The sequence below is a fragment of the Lemur catta genome, chromosome 11, assembly GCF_020740605.2.
Source record: "Lemur catta isolate mLemCat1 chromosome 11, mLemCat1.pri, whole genome shotgun sequence".
Lineage (NCBI taxonomy): Eukaryota > Metazoa > Chordata > Mammalia > Primates > Lemuridae > Lemur > Lemur catta.
Window position 1 is genome coordinate 9,520,745 of NC_059138.1, and position 12,005 is coordinate 9,532,749.

At 42.2% G+C, this 12,005-nt stretch overlaps 1 long non-coding RNA gene across 1 annotated transcript; it reads right to left on the reverse strand.

Moving 5' to 3' along the window:
- Positions 1–387: 387 nt before the first annotated feature.
- Positions 388–9,310, reverse strand: LOC123647212. Its single transcript, XR_006738165.1, has 3 exons — positions 9,069–9,310; positions 1,471–1,617; positions 388–1,381 (listed from the first exon to the last, which is right to left on the reverse strand). It is a non-coding gene; the product is annotated as an uncharacterized LOC123647212 (long non-coding RNA).
- Positions 9,311–12,005: the final 2,695 nt, after the last annotated feature.

Genomic DNA, 12,005 nt, shown 5'->3' on the forward strand with positions numbered 1-12,005 from the left:
AACTCTCATCTATGGACTGCAATTTTACCTCCTCCATTTGTTTACAGTTCCCCTTTGAGGTTCGGTGCTAATCTAGGGAGCTCTGGGGGTGAGTTGAGGTGTGGAGAGAGGAGGGAATGAGAGAGACAGTTTTACAAAGGACAAGCATGCCCCCTTGACATCTGAACCCTGGGCCGGGGGCTCAGGAAGGAATGGCCACTGAGGGAGGGAGGGATTGCCCATGTGTACCTCCCCTCCACCCCGCTTGCAGTGCACAGACTGACTTTGCATCCACATTGAGCTTGAATAGCTCCCTTCTATCCTCTGGTGGTGAACCAAACTAAGTAAATGGCAACACAGGCAATGAAGGAGGAAACATCAATTAGGCCTTATTGGTTCCATGTTTAAGATTCTGCCTTAGTGTATTAAGGGCTAAAGGGAGAGTGAGAGGAGGGTAAACAACCAATTTTTATAAAAACGGAAAGTGGGGTGGTGCCAGAGAGATGAATCTGAAAAGGACCAGAAAGATGAATGGAGGGTAGAGACGGTTTGAGAAGTAGCAACACATCCACTGGGAGATGGAAGAGGAAAATAGCCATAGAAGAAAATCTATCATAAAATAAGTGTAGTTAGCAGAGAAAAAGATAAGGCACAGATCTGGAGATGGGGGGAAGGGACCTGAGGGTCTAAGGTAAGAAAGAACAGGCCGGGAGGGAAACGAAGAAGTGAGGAGGACCCTAACCCTAACCCTAACCCTAACCCTAGGGAGGTGAGAAAGCTGATGGGACGAGATGAATATGAAAAGGGAAAAAGTCAGAAAACAGTTATGAAGACCAATATTCTTCCAATACATAAGAGGAATGCTTAGGGATTAGAGAGATGGGATTGAACAGTTAGGAAGAGCAGTGCAAGCTAATGAGAAAATGCTCTGAGAGCATACAAAAGTCCACCAGAGAGTGCACGTGGAGAGGAGAGTGCAAGACACGAGGTTGACTTGGCTTGCACGTGATAGGGAAGTTTATAAAAAGGAAAAGAATGTGAGAGAAGAATTCGAGTGAATGTGCTAGTCGAGTACGAGTGGGCTAAAAGGATGTATGGGAAAGAGGTGGAGGGAAGGTAAGAAGGAATTTGGGGAGCAGGTGAGAAGGTAGCAGGATGATGTGGTCAAGTGGAAACTCCCAGGGACCACGGGAACTGAAGGTGAGCAAGACAGGTTTAGGGAGGATGGAGGTTTGAGGGGAGCGGCTGCAAGGATGACAGTGAAAGGCTGCCGGTCACTCTCAAGTCTGCACGTCGTGGGAGGCAGAAGGTTCATCTCACCCAGGGGAAAGTTAGGTGCATCCACAGCCAAGGAGGGGCTGCTATGGTCGTAACAGGTAAGTACATTTCTAATCTGGAAAACCTAAAAATAAAATGAGTTGATTGAGAATTAAAATGAACGATAGCCTAAACAAAGAAAAAATGGTGAAAATTTCTTAGAAGCTTACAAACCTAGAGGTAGAAGAAAGCTTCCAGGCTGTCAAGCGCAAGCTCCTGACATGCAGGAATCTCCTCTACCCCACCATTGACAGAGCATCATTCAGTCTCATTTTTCCAGTGGAGGGCCGGGTGTTGGGGCTGACTCCCTTATATAAGAGCCTGTAGAATTTTTGAACAGCTTTATTATAAAGTTCTTCATTCTACTAGGAGGAAATCAATATGTAGTTTAATTGATTTGAGTTTTGTTTTCCAAGTGCTAACAAAGAATAAATTGCAAAATCTGAGGACTGCATGTCTTTCTTCAAAGCCTTTTCTTCTACAGGCGATGGTGGGAGCTCCTCCTGCCGGCCTTGTGCAGCCAGGTCTCCAGGCTCCTCACCACCCTGGAGTTTGGCCATGTGCCTTTTAGGAGGGGTGTGAGAACCGAAGCTCACTTCGAATGTGGTCTGATCGACTGTTTGGTACAACTGTTATCTCCATTAGATAGGATATTCTATGAATGGTGTTTCTATTTAAAAAAAAAAAAAAAGCATTAGCTTTTTTGTACTGTCAGTTCATATCCTTGGTCCAAAACTTACAGTCACCTATAACCTCTAGGTCATTTTAATAGATAATGTTTTAAAGCCAGTTCACTCTCATTTTGTACTTGGAGAATTGACACTTCTAATCTAAATACACAAAGATTTATATGGCCTGTTAAGTTTCATTTTGTTCATTTTAGCCCATTATTGAGCTTGTTAAGATGGTTTGAAGTCCTTATGTAACAGCCGTTTTTGCAATTTTGTTCTATCTACAAATTTAATCAACATTTTGTATATTTTATAATCAAATCATTGATAAATTATTAATAGTATACAGGATATGGGTAAATACAGGATTCTGGCATCCCTCCTTGAAAATACTCCATTAATGGGCACTTTCTTGAGTGAGAGTTAAACTAGCTACAAATCTTCTGTACCTGTTACATCCCGTGCCCCTCTTTGCTGTCTCCCACAGGGATTCTGAGGAAAACCTGCTGTATGACTCAATAAAATCAAAACATATTCCCTGCATAGCACTCTGAAAATTTAGTATCCTTCTACAACTAACTACATAGCCATGGAGATTAGTTTGGAATGGCTTTTTCTTAAGGAACATTTGTTGTTTTTTATGGTTTTTTTAAAATCTAAATGTTCATAAACCATCTTTCAACAACCTCTTATAGAAGTCTATACGAATTTTACATTAAATTTATTCTCCTTTAGTTTCTACAAAACATGTCTTTGAAAGTTAGGATATTTGCCTCTATTAAGTCTTAGATACCCTCTCCTGTTTTGTACTAGAAAAAAATATAGAATTATTTAAACCAGCTATAAAACTTGTTTGGGTTTTAAGTCTATCTTACGTTTTTTTGTCCAACCTTTTAATATCCAGAATATTTTCCTTTCTTCGACAAGGACAGTCTGAAATGAGAATTGAGTGCTTCTGCTTTCTCTGTGTTAGACGTTGACATGATGATGTCTGCCTGGAGGAGTACATTTGTCTTTTCTGTTCTTCCTGTTGCAAGTTTGGTTTTATTATTGCCATTGTTACTGTTAGTATTGGCCTTCAGCATGTTTGCAGCACAGAGCTTCTCCCAGGCTTTGAGATACTGTCCTTGGAATTCCAGGGTGTGCCGCCTTTTAACTTGTGTATCTTTTCAGTCCTTTCAAGATCTGAGCTTGCCTGTGTAGCTACATCGTTATCTTTTGGAAGACTTCCTAGGTTACAGGCTGTAATGATCTGCGATTATATCTGTATATCTTTGTTTTTGATAGTTCCACATCCCTCTGAGCCATCCTCATTTGGAAGAGTCTTGCACTTCTTAAAGGTAGCTCTAGCTTTTGCTTTGGTTTTGTGAGGAGAGAGGAAGCAACGTTTCTGTATGCTGGAGATCCACGGTCCAGACACTTCTCTGCTTAGACCACGAGGCAAACTCATCCAAGCCTTGCTCCTACCTGCCCTGCCTTCACATCCTCCCCCTCTAACAGGACAACCTCCGGACTCTGCAATTGACCTGAGCAGAATCTTTCCTTGCAAACTCTACTCCTCCAATTTTAGCTTTCACTACAAAGACTTTTCCACTAGATGGCAATCTACCACCAGTTTCACCATGGCCCTAAACTATTTCTGGTTGTTTACAATAAGAAAGGCACATGAATTCTTTCTCAAGTCTCTCTCCAAAATGCCCCAGCGCCCCCATCCCGTCAACTAGTACCAGGTTCAAAGTTATTTGGGTGTGGCTTGGTTTTCCAGATAAATTGTAGGATGTCCAGTTAAATTTGAATTTCAGATAAACAACAAATAATTTTTTTTAGTGTAAGTATGTTCCCTGCACTATTTGGATATCCTGTATTTTTATTTGCTAACTCTGGCAAACCCTAGTTGTAGCACTTTGCTAAGGACATCTGCATCCATGTTAGCTTCGCACTTCAGAGATGGGCCAAGAGTTGGCCTCTATGTCCTACCCAGCTTTCTTGCTGTTCAGGCTTCCAAGCAGTCCCAGGTTCAGGTCCATTGCTGGCATTTTAGTATCTCCCCCCACACCCCCCCCGCCAGGCTTTAAAACTCTTCACACAGACTCCACAACTGTCCAAGAAAACAATTCCCTTTCATGTTCTAAAGTCTGCTTGGTTCCCGTTATGTTTTCTGTTCCTGTAAGCTACTTAGATACCTTTATGAGATAGCCCATTAGAATTTGTTTGTTTTTAAATGTCTATTAAAACATCATTTGCATAAATGGAACACAGAATGGAAACAGGCTGTGGAACACAATTTGGCTTTTGTTGATTCCACTTTAAGTCTTAAATGGTCTTGATTAGTTAAGAGTAAATCTGATTCTCTGGCAGCGATGCATCTCCTTCGTTCACCCGGAAGTGGTGTTATTTGAGTCCAAAGGGACAGTCCGGAGATTTAGCATCCTTATATTTGTAGTTTAGTTCATACTGTTCTTTCATAAATACCCTTTCATTTGAGTTTTATAACAAAGCCCTGAGAAATAAGGGCAGACATTCATTCCATCATTCAGTGGGGATTTATGGGCACTGACAGTAATGGGTAAACACAAAGATAAACAAAAAGTCTCCCCAGCTTTCAGGGAACTGCCAGTCTCATTGGGGAGTCTGACAGCACAGGACCATTTATAAGACAGGAGGCAATGCTGTGCAGGGCCAGCAAGGAGAACAAGGTGTTGCAGGAGCCCGAAAGGAGGAGCAGCCACATGTGCCTGGACGTGCTGAGAAAGCTTCGGGGTCTGAGGCAGTAGAGCAGCTTGAAAAGCAAAAGTAGAACTTGGATAAGCAGAGAAGGGAGGAAAGGGTATTTCAAGCAGAAGTCATGGCAAGTGTAAGACACTGAGATCAGAAAGGTGATGAGGGAGAAGTTCAGAGTGGCCGGGCTTGCGTGTTGGGGCTGTAGTGGAAGACGAGGCCATGCAGGAGAGTGGGGAGGCCTCACTTGCAGGGCTGGGGTGTTTGGCTGTATTCTTTGGGCCAACAGGGGCACTGGCAGTTCAAACACAGGGGCATAACCAGCCCAAATTTGTGCTTTAGCAAGATGAACGAAGAATGAGGTTGGAGGACTTAGGAGATGCAGGGGCACAGTCTGAGGCTAGTGAGTTAGCCTGAGAGATGTGTAGAATCAGGCAGGGTAAAGGGAGAAGAGGGAACAGACTTGAGGAATATTTAAGAGTCAAGATCAATGTAACATGGCAGAGAGCTAGTTGAAAGGAGATGAGAAGAAAGGGAAGAGAATAAAGATTTTGGTTAACTAAGAAATGATATAATTGAGAAAAAATAGTGCAGATGAAGGAAATCTGGGAAAAAGGAGAGGGTTTTTTTTTTTTTTTTTGCATGTGTTGAGGTTGAAGTTCCTGTGGTTATCAGGGTGGATATGTGTGGGAAGCAGAATAGGGAACTAGGGCCTGCGGGAGAGACAAGGACTAAAGGTTGCTCTTGGGCCTATTCAGCATAGAAAGCACTAGTTGTAGTCCATATAAAGATGCCCAGGCACAGCATGTAGCATGAGGAAAAGTGGCCTTAGGACAGACTCACTGTTGCCTATGGAAACAACAACACAGGGAAGGAGCACAAGGCAGAAGAAAATGTGGGACTGAGATTGGCCACGGATGGCCTGAGAATAGAGGTTGAAGGGCCTGGACGAGGGGTTGGGTCAGGAAAGGATCAAAGGCCAAATGGGGCCGTGAGTCCTGAGGAGAGGTTGGACAAGTAAGTGTGCAAATAAAGATATAATTATCCAAATCTACCCAGCAAGAAACTGAGGTTTAAATGATTACCTAAAAATGCCTTAACCAAGTCAAGATGGAAGTCTTTGGAGTTTATTTCATCCTCCACTTTCCCAAATGCAGGTAGAGGAGTCTTGCTTTGTGAATGCCGATATATCATTTAAAAACCTGAAGGAGCCTTAACAGGTAAAAGGCTATTAATGGTAGCCAATTGTGTGTGCTTATATTTTTTACGAGACCACTAGGAGCTGAAATAGCTTACTTACTTAACCCAGAAATTGGTCCTCAGGCAAAATATTAATGATGATAACCATTTATTTAGCATATATTGTGTATCTAGCTCCCTGCCAGGTCATTTCATTTCACAATCACCCTGCAAGATATTATCCATTTGACAGATAAAAATCTGAGACTAAGAGAGGTTTAAGTATTTGCCCAAAGTTGTAAAAGGGATAAATTTTGGACAGGATTTAAATCCATATTAGGAGATGCCAACTTCAGTAAACAATGTCTATTGATAGTTTTAGAGGAACATAATACAGAAAGTTAGAAGGTTGCGGGGTGGAGGGGGGGAGCGTCATAAAACAATGAGTGTAAACTAAATTAGATTTAGAATCAAATCCTTCTTCCATAGGCTCTAGGTCTGTGTTTAAGTAATTTAAGCACTCAGTACTGTTTAGTTGGATTTGAAACGAAATAGGGACAATATTGTGGTACGGAAGAGAGTAAGTTGTCAAAGGGAAGAGGAAACGGAATGTTCCAAGGCTGGGAAGGGAACTGCAATGAGTGGAGAGAGCAGGTGGCCAGGGCCGGGCGTGCACACGTGGGGCAGGTGTGAGAGATGGAGGGAGGAGGGCACTCTTGGAGCTTGGGTGCGTCCTGTTGTGATGAGCCTTATTACCTGGTAGGTAACGAGACAGGTAAAGAATATAAAGTGAAATTTGGGATTATGGGACACTTCCAGAAAGACTGTGAGGGAAAAGACTGGGAGTAGACAGACCAGGGGGGAGTCATTCCAGCACCCAGGAATGTGGCATCAGCACTAAAACAGTGCTGGGGAAATAGGAGGGACGCCATCACTCAGTGTGAGTGATGCTAGGGAGAAACCAGCACAAATTGATGGGGCGGGGTGGAAGGAGAGAAGGTCAAACTCATGCCGAGTTTCAGAGCCCGGGCATCTGGGAGTAAGATGTACAAAATATGGAAGTCCAGAGGAGGGGCTGGTTTCTGCTCAGCATTGCTGAAGCTTCTGCATCTTATCTGCATCTTTGTTCTGTGGCATCTTACGTGTTTCTTCCTCTCACTGCCCTGGCAGGCTGCCTATGTACATTCCTCCTGCCATAGTTTTATTACCTGAGAATGGAATTTCCACCTACAGAGATTCCATGGGCCTTTCTGGGACACCTTCACTCTATTGCTTTTTATGTCACCCCTTCCACCTAATTCCAATGCCCTCCCCAACTCCCACACCCATGCCCCAGTCCATACTCTTGTAGCCTGCCAGGGATGTGATCCTCTGCTGGCCAGATACCTCTTTACTGAGCTACCAACCACAACAGGCATTTAATGTCCCAAGCACCCCAATTCCACCTCTTTATTCACCTCATTGCCCCATACAGAACACAGTGTTCATTTTGGTTTGACTTTTTGGTTACTTCCTATGAGTTATCAGAATTGGTGGTATCAGGTATGTATTTGTACGCCGTATACAAAAAAATGTTTCCAGGACCATATTTAAAGGACAACTGCCAAATGCTTTTAAAAAATATTTTGGGCCGGGCGCGGTGGCTCACGCCTGTAATCCTAACACTCTGGGAGTGCCAAGGCGTGTGGATTGCTTGAGCTCAAGAGTTCGAGACCAGCCTGAGCAAGAGCTGAGACCCCGTCTCTACTAAAAATAGAAAGAAATTATCTGGCCAACTAAAATATATATATAGACAAAATTAGCCGGGCATGGTGGCACATGCCTGTAGTCCCAGCTACTCGGGAGGCTGAGGCAGTAGGATCGCTTAAGCCCAGGAGTTTGAGGTTGCTGTGAGCTAGGCTGACGCCACGGCACTCACTCTAGCCTGGGCAACAAAGCGAGACCCTGTCTCAAAAAAAAAAAAAAAAAAATTTTGTATGTTCACTTGCCCTTGATTTCTCAGCTGAAAAACTCCTCGTCTTTTTTCCCCTTTTATTTGTTAATGCCAGTATTATTTTATTTCAGGGAGGAAGCCTACCCTTTCTGCATAAATTCTCTCTCTCCCAAAGATCCTTTTGTACTCTTTTCCCCCAAATCTAAATAGCCAGCTATACACACATACACACACACACACACACTCACTCACTCACTCTACCGGACTCTTCAGTTCTCTAAGGCCCTGCTTGTGCAAGGATGACGAATTGCTGTGAAAACCACACCTTGATTCTTGTTTCCAGCCTGGCCAAACTTAATTTTATCACCAAAACATGCTTATTAACAATTCCACAAGTCTGACCACCCTCTCCTCCTGCTCTCTCAAAAATAGCCTGTCCACTCATTTTCTGTTTGCTCAGCCTCTTGGTGATGAGCACAAACTCAGCAGATCACTTGCTTAAATCCTAGTGGTGAACACCCAGCTGTTCAAATCTGTGCTTCCTAATCAACTGGATGTGTGACATTAGGCAAGTCACGTCCCTTCTGCAGGCTCCATTGTGACAAAGAAGGGCGTCAGACACGAACATCTTCACGGTTCTTTCAACCCCAGCAGTGGATGATTTTCTCACTCCCACCACTACCTGATCTCAGCGAGGAAATACTGTAGAACTGACTGGTTGTCGTGTCCCATCCAAGGGCTCATCCTTTCCTCCCCTTCCGCATTTCTGTTTTCTCCCTGAGACTGCTTCTGTGATAGTCTAAGCTCTCTCCTGCTGGGCTTAAATGATTCTACCACAGCATGCCGCGGGCTGTTGCTCTCAGCCACACTTTCCCGAATCGTCTGAGTTTCCTCCCTGGGGTTCAGGAGCCCCTGGTCTGTGAGCAGAGGTGGAGCCTCCGTCTTCCTCGGTGCACTACACCGACTGCTCCCACTCTACTGGTTTCCAACTGCATTGTTCAGAGAAAGCTGCCTCTCTGAAATGCTCAGGTAAACTGCCAGGAAGTTGTTTACCTGCCCCCTGGTGCTCCGGGAGATCTCTGTGGGCCAGACGCTGCCCCTCCCTATAGCGAGCTCTGCCCTCAGCCGTGACTCACGTACCCAGCAGCAGGCACCAGCCGCCCCCACCCTGACCAGCTCGGAAGAAGTTTACAGCACACACCGGCCCAGCTGCTTCACAAACTCCGGGTTCACAGGCCACCCAGAAGGAACTGGCACCCTCATTCACTCACCTTCAATCCCCGCGTTTTCTTCGTGCCCTTAGCCTGGTGTTTTGTAACTCTCCCTCGGAATTGCAGACTGAGTGCATGCTCTTCCAAGGAAGTGGCTAGGGAAATTTGCACTCCACCATTATCATTCACAGTGGGCGTGTCGGAAAAATGGGTCAAATATTATTAAGCATAGAGAATGTTCTAAATCTAAGCAAGAAGTGCGTTTGAATCACGACTGAGTTTGGCATCTGTCTCTCTTCAGCTCGTTTACTCATAACCTTTGGCCCTTCCACACACGTGATTTCAGAGCTAGAAGATTACACTCAACTGCAGGTTTGGAGCTGCTGTAATCACACAGCACCTGAGTCATATTTACAGCAAATGCAGCCGGCTCTCGGGTCACTGGCCTGTGTGAGTGATAGAGCCAAGTCACCACCACAAAAGATATTTACGTAGAGGTCTGAAAAACCACATACGAACATGCACAAATCTCAATGATGTGTCTTAGAAGGGTGGGTGAGGAATAACTGTGGCTATAAAGGGCCACTGTACCAAAGTACTGGATTTCTCATTGGACCCCATAGACAAGAAGAGTTTGTGATAAGGCAACATCACTACTTAAAAAGCACACAGACTATTGTGGGTAGACCAACATGGGGTCCAAAAGTTTTGTTTCAGGGGGACAAATACGTATGTAAAAGGAGAACCACTGGATGTATTTAGATTTCTAAAGACTTTTAAACAACTTCTACCCCAAAGGCTAATTTAAAAAACAAAAAAAAAATCAGTCACCATAGAACCCCGATTCATTGTATCTTGTGTCATGGATATAGAAGTTATTTAAGAGACAGAAAACAAAATTAGGGAAAATAAATACATCTCAAACTGTGAGCCTGCCAGATACTAATGTGTAGGCTGGTCTTAAAATCATCATAAATGGCTGAGACAGACAGAGCGAGTAGTACACAATTCAAATCTGAAAGTTGTGGTTAACTTTAAGTTGGTGGTAAAAATAAAATTTAGTGAATACCTTTCTAGGCTACCTAAACAGGCAAAAATGACATGGAGGTTCAATGTTGTAGGGGGCACAAAGGAAATAATTCAGCATACACTTATATGATTTTAAGCTCTAAGCATGTTCAATTCAGAAAAGGTTCTTTAAACAGAGCTATTATTGATGTCTCTTGAAGACACCACCTTATGCGTTGTTTTGATTAAAAAAGCAACAGAAAACTGTATATTCATATATACTTTGAATGCAGTTCTGTCCAAAAGATATTGGTTAATGTTTGTTGTCACAATCTCTCATAAGAAATTGCAGTGTTTTTAAGTCAATGATGCCAGTCAGAACTGAAGAAGTTGAATTAAATTCTGGAAATTTGAAGAAAGAAGGAACAATGAATGAACCTATGCTCAATTTTTCCAAACTCAATGTATAGAAAATTTAGTAATTCAACTCTAGAGAGATTATTCATGCCTAAATTTTTTTTCTTTTTTTAACCAAGGACTTAAAGACAGATGAAGCCAAATGTCTTTTAATTTCCCAGATTAGGTGAGAATAGCCCAATTAAATGATTACATATTATTAATAAATATCTAAAGAACTGTTTTATTTAGAAGTCTTAACAGAACTTAGGTTCAAAGAAATCAGAAAGCCTTATCAACTTTAAGTTAAGAAACAGTAATGCAACTTCAGAAATTATTTCCATATGCATCATTCAGCAGTTAATATTTTACCTCTCTAAGAAAATAAAGAATTTGTCTAAGAAACATGAGTTCGAGATGGCTCTGTTTGAGCCACACAGCCAGTATTCAAATACTGTTTTGCACCAATAGTTTGGATTATAATTATTGTTATTGCAATCAATAAGAATCAGTTATTAGTTTATATATTAACATATGTACAATATTATTTTAAAAATGACTTTATGAAAATAGCAAAAAACTTTAATTGAACTTCTCTAAAACCATCCTTATTTTAGATGTTTTAGCATATCCTGCTTTTTTAGCATCATCCTGCTTCTGATAAAGTATTAGCCCCTTCTTAATTATTATAGTGATAACTTTTTTAAAAAATTAAGTACACTAACATATATTAGGATGGATTGAAAACAGAATGTGTTGCCAAAAGCAGTATATATTATGTCATATCATTAATTGGGCATAGGGCAAATTTTATAGTATTCTTACCTTTGTATAAAGCTGCAATGCAATTCTACTTTTGAACCCTCCTAAATGTAAAACAGAGTAGTAGAGTGTCAAAGGACTATAACGATCAAGATTAAAAGATGGAATAAAAGATGACTAGATGACTATGTTATTATTATATGAGGATCCTATAAGAGAAAAAATTTAGAGTGATATTCTTCAACTGAGAAAAGACATCTGAAAGGAGACAGAGAATAATACATTTTTAGAGTTGGATAGGACTCTGGAGGTTGCTTGGTCCAATCCTGCACTTTACATTTGAGGGAACAGGGACATGGACAGGTTGAATCATGGCAGGGTGGAAACTGCAGTTCGGGACTCTTCACTTGAATTCTAGGACTCTTTCCATTACACTATGCTACCTTTCACAAAGAAGAAAAATACAGCCTGGAGGACAGCTTCACAATAATTCAAGTCAAAATATAAAATTATGGATGGTCTGAGTAGGATTCGCCAAATCCACCTAAACTAGCCTACACCTGTACCCTATGAGTATGATAAAAAAGGTTTGAATGGGGTTTTCATTACCCATCAATTACTTCTAGTTTTTTCTACAACCTCTGAAGCTGTAACAAGCAGAGAATCTGCCCCAGATCTCAGGGGTCATGGCTGCTATAGGCAGAAGTCAGGAGATGCCATAACCTATATACCTTCCTGGTCTTTCATGACACCTAAATCAAATAGGCTGGAGCCTTCTTGGGATTCCATGTTCTGAAACTTGCTCAGTGTTGAGGAGTCTGAGAAGAAAAC